This window comes from Gekko japonicus, unplaced genomic scaffold (genome assembly GCF_001447785.1).
Source record: "Gekko japonicus isolate JY-2015 unplaced genomic scaffold, Gekko_japonicus_V1.1 scaffold1617, whole genome shotgun sequence".
In the NCBI taxonomy this organism is placed as follows: Eukaryota; Metazoa; Chordata; class Lepidosauria; order Squamata; family Gekkonidae; genus Gekko; species Gekko japonicus.
In genome coordinates this window covers 39,273-44,326 of record NW_015165291.1, presented here as the reverse complement: position 1 = coordinate 44,326, position 5,054 = coordinate 39,273, and positions in this window count along the sequence as shown.

Sequence of the window (5,054 nt, the reverse complement as noted above, 5' to 3'; positions counted from 1 at the left end):
CCTCTGGCCCAGCCCCAGCCCCCCCCCTTGCTTGTATATTTCACTTTACCCAGTTTCAAAGTATATTATTTACTGTTAAATACCACAACAGCATATTATCTTATCTCTAATATCACTAATAATTCATATAAATAATTTCTGGCCAACCTTTAGCACTTTGTAACTTATTCCTATTACAGTATCCTATTTTAAAGCATATCAATTACTCCTAAACTACACATCACGATATTTTCTAATTTATAGGCATCCATAACACCAAACAAAGCAAAACAAAATGAAACAAAAAAAGGCAATATCAGAAACAGAAAAAAGGCACTATCAAAAACAGAAAAATCGTCTTATACACATATACACTGATACATCAACAGTCCTTAATCTCATTTCTCCTTCCCATTTGAACTTATATTTATAACATACAACTTAACTTTGTCACCTATCAGTATATATTATTTACTGTCAACATTATACCATACTTCCACTTACATCTATATTCAACTCAACTTTTCTCATTTAAAATAATATTTTATATCTCTTACATTACCCATTCCCAAGTATAGTATTTGCAATTGAACAGCTTAACAACATATTTCTTGTCTATAAAGAACAAAGGAAGAAAAACAAAGAAACAATCTAAACCAAATCAAATCTTTGAGAGATAATTAAAATATAAGCCAAGGTTCATTTCATTTATACATATATGTCCCCTCTAATCAATTTTTAATAATTAAGTTTATAACCTACAACTTTGATGTTACCCTATTTCAACAGGGAAATAAAAAGCAAAAAAAAAGGAAAAGAAAGGCTAACAACTATTTATCAGCACAGCAATATATTTTCTTATCTACTCAATTTCAGAAAATATTTCATCATAATCAATCCTTAATTTCATTTCTCATTCAGACTATCACCAAATAATACCTATTTATCTGGAAAGAAACTCCTAAAAAAACATATAAAGTTCATTTGTCAGTCTTAATCCTTAAATTCACATTCAAACAACCCTGAAACTGAACCAGATGAAATACAAATATCCCCCAAGCATATAACTTGATTTTCTTCCTATAGGTCTGTAATTTTCTTTTCTTCACAAGCATGACCAAATGTCTAATTTCTTTGAACAATTTCACAATCTTATTATCTCTAATAGTTAGCCATTTGCTGTCTCTTGTACTCTCCGCCCCCCATTTTCTTTCTTTCTGTAAGCCAAAGTTTTTGGAAGCCTCTTTTTACCAACTTTAGCTTCACAAAACCAGGTCCCTTCGTTTTCTTTTGGCTTTTTCTCTTCTCATTTTTTTAAATACCTTTTACAAACTCCCTCTTTTTCAGTCCAGTCTTTATGTAGTTTCTTCTTGTTTCCTTTTGGTTACTCTTTTGTTCATTATAATTTTCCAACTTTATCCTGGGAAGGGATTGTCTATCCAAAGCCAGTTTCTCTTCATACAAAGTCTCTTCTTCTGCATCATCCTATTTTGCACCAACTTTTCCTCATTGTCCTCAGTTGTGTGCACATCCTTCTTACTTCCAAACATGCTCTGACAAGCTTCTTCAATCCCCCTTTGCATCGCCTCCATAAGTATTCTCCGAAATTGTTCAACAGATATTTCTCCAAGTTCTATGTTTCCCTCCGACAGGGGGGCGCAATTTGTTTCCAAGTTTTGTGGGGAATTGTTAAAACTCATGGGAGTTGAATGGGCCATGAGTAGCGCCTATCATCCAGAGACTGATGGACAGACCGAACAAGTGAATCAGACTTTGGAACAATATTTGTGTTGTTTCACCAATTACCAGCAGGATGATTGGGTAGACTTACTTCCCCTAGCTGAATTTTGCTATAATAACACATGGCACTCCTCTACTGGAATGTCCCCGTTCAAAGCGCTCTATGGCTATGACAGCCCTCCGTTGCCGTTTCTCGAGGGAGCTACCTTGGGTCCGGGAGATGCTGCACAGTGGTGTCAACAACTTTAAGACTCTTGGCCTCTATTATGTAAGACATTGGAAGCGGCCAAAGAGGCTTACAAGGCTCAGGCTGACAAGAGAAGGGTGGAGGGATGGGCTCTGCAGCCTGGGGAGTTGGTGTATGTTTCTACAAAAAACATTAAGGTGTTGAGACCCAGCCGCAAACTGGGTTGGAAGTTCATTGGCCCATTTAAAATCAAACGCCTGATCAATATCCATTCTGTGTTTCATTTCAGCCTCCTGAAACGGGACCCAGGCCCAAGCTCTTGGCAGCCAACAAAGCCTGTACCCTCCTATCATGGTGGAGGGCAAAGAACATTTTGAGATCTCCAAGATCCCGGACTCTAAAGTTAAACGTGGCAAACTGTTTTATTTGGTGGAATGGTTGGACTTTGGACCCCAGCACCACGAATGAGTGGAAGTAGGGAATATTCGGGCCCCTAGGCTCTTGCAAGAGTTTCACCCGGAGTTCCCAGGGAACCCGGGAGATATCCTGGACTAACCGGGAGATCTCCCGGGCGGGCCAGGAGGTTGTTCTTTGGGTGGGCAGAATGTCAGCTATGCTGCTATATTGTTTATGGGCCCATGTTCGCTTTCATGACCTGTGTGCCAGTTGCTGCCGCATTCCTTTCTTTTTGGTTCTCCCACCCTCGTTATCAATGACCTTGTAGCCTGCCTGTGTAGTGTCTTCCCATCAATTAACCGTGTGACTAGTTTTGTTTCCCAGCCTCGGCTCTAACAGCCCTGGTCCTCCTTCCCGCCCACGGGAGTCAGGCCGATTGGCCCATAGGTGGTGGTGGGGGAACATTTGAATATCCTATATCTGCTTTCTATGTAGTAGTTATTCCTAACAATGACTGTGTCTATGCTACCATAGTGCTAGCAATAAAGTATAACCTTCAAGGAAGAGTGTGGTCTGTTGTTTGACTGTGGGTCCTGACAGGGACAGTTGGGAATTACATTCTGATCAACCACCACTTCCCCTAGAAAAATAGCTACACGGTGAAGATGGTAAAGATTGAGATCAGAGGGGCAAGGATAAATTTTCTCACCCTCCCCCCCCCAGTCCTCCTTAGTTTCCTGGGACTGGAAAGATCCCAGAATGGAATGATGGTCCCTGGAACCACATAAACTGTCATTTCACTCTGAGGCCTGTCATTCCAGTCCTGGAGACCTGATTCAATTCCTAGAGGCAATCATTCCAGTATGGGACCTGTCATTCACACTGCAATCCCATGTGCTGTCCTTCTACTCTGGGACCTGTCATTCCAGTCCCAGAACAATGTATTTGGTTCCAGGGCTGGTCATTCCACTCTGGGGGTTGTCATTCCAGTCCCAAAGCAGACTATCTGGCCCAAAGACTCACATTGTAAATCCATTCCACATTTTCATTGCAACTTTTGTGTGCTGTAATGTTGTTATTGTATGGCATTGCATGTAGTATTGCCAGGAGATCCTAAGATTGTCTGGCATCCAGAAGTTATAGCTCGTTAGTGTTGTGCACCACTAGGTGGCAAGGTAGACTTGTTTTTTAAAACAAGAGACGTTTCAGAGGTGGTTTGCCATTGCCTGCCTCTGCATCACTACCCTGGTATTCCTAGGAGGTCGGCCTTCCAAATACTAGCCAAGGCCAACCCTGCTTAGCATCCAAGATCTGAGGTGATCGGGCTAGCCTGGGCTATCCAGCTCAGGGCTGCTGTAATGTATTTCAGTGGAACTCATGAAAGTCAGTTGGCATTCCGGGCTCCCATTATATCCAATGGGCATTCCAGCATCTCCCATTGTTCCCTATGGGCAATCCTGTCACTCGTTTTAATGTGTCCCTCCTTGTTAAATTGGTTGGGCTTGGATTCTCTACTTTGATATTGGTTGTGTGTTTTTTTTAAATAATAATTTTTATTAAGTTTTTAAACACCAACACTATACAACAAAAACATACAACCCACCACCCTCCACCCCAATCCGTTAACAATTTGAACAATTGAGCTACTACACCACAACAATTAGTTGCATATCTTATAATTAATTTCTGCTCACAGCTAATTAGTTTAGCCTACAAATTCCTAATCTATTTTTATTGTTTAGCCGTTTCATTCAAATTAAAATTATATAATCTCATACCTGTTGGCATTCTTATTTTCTTATAATTCCAGATATCTATTTACCAAAGTAAGTGAAATTCTAATGTTAACATAGTCAATTTTATTAAGTTCGTGATAAACAAAACGAAGTGAGGATTAAAATTGCGGATGGCAGCTGCTATACGGGAAACATGGCAGCCATGTTCCCGTTCTCGATGTCGCTCCTGCTTCGGGGCAAACCGGTTCACCCCCCGTCCTTGCCAGGGAAACGGGGGGGCCGGTCAAGCCTCATACTCTTGGTCTCCCTCCAGGAGACCAAGCGGGGCCACCCGAAACTCGGGGGCTCCGAAAGAGCGATCATGAGCCAGGCTTCCTAGGAGCACCCCAGGAACGCGCCCGTGGCACAGCGCCGTACCGCCGGCGATATTGGTTGTGTTAGGTTGCCGCATTGACCCATGGTTATGTTGGGACTCTCTGGTTTTGCATTGGTTCTTTTGGGCTTTCTGGTTCTGTTTGCATCAGGAGGCTTTTAGCCAGTGGTTGCTTTGCTTGTCCTTGTATTTTTGGCTATTCTTTGCCCTGGAGACAGCATGGAATTCTTCCCTCCCCCCATAGAACACAACGGAGGACAGCCTACAGCACTGAACCTGGGGTAGATAACCTGTGCAGAAATGGCCTTTGCTTCCATCTGTGCTCTGCTTTTAGTTGTAGTTGTTTGAGAGTAGGTCTTAACATGTTCTGAGAAACTCTTACCCACCCATAAACAAACCTATATATGATGCCCTCTTAGGAAACAGATGAAACCAGGTGGATGGGGGAGCATGTTTTCTTGGCTTCTTGATGCTACAGGGCGCCCCTTACCTTTTCTTCTTCATGCTCAATATCAGTGGTGAAATTCCTTAAGGCAGTCTCCAGGAAAAGAACCACATGCGAAGAGACGGTGGTGTCAGGGTACTCCATGCTGCAGACGCACTCATCATTCACTTCTGTTGACGCTGCTGGATCCTGGAAGAT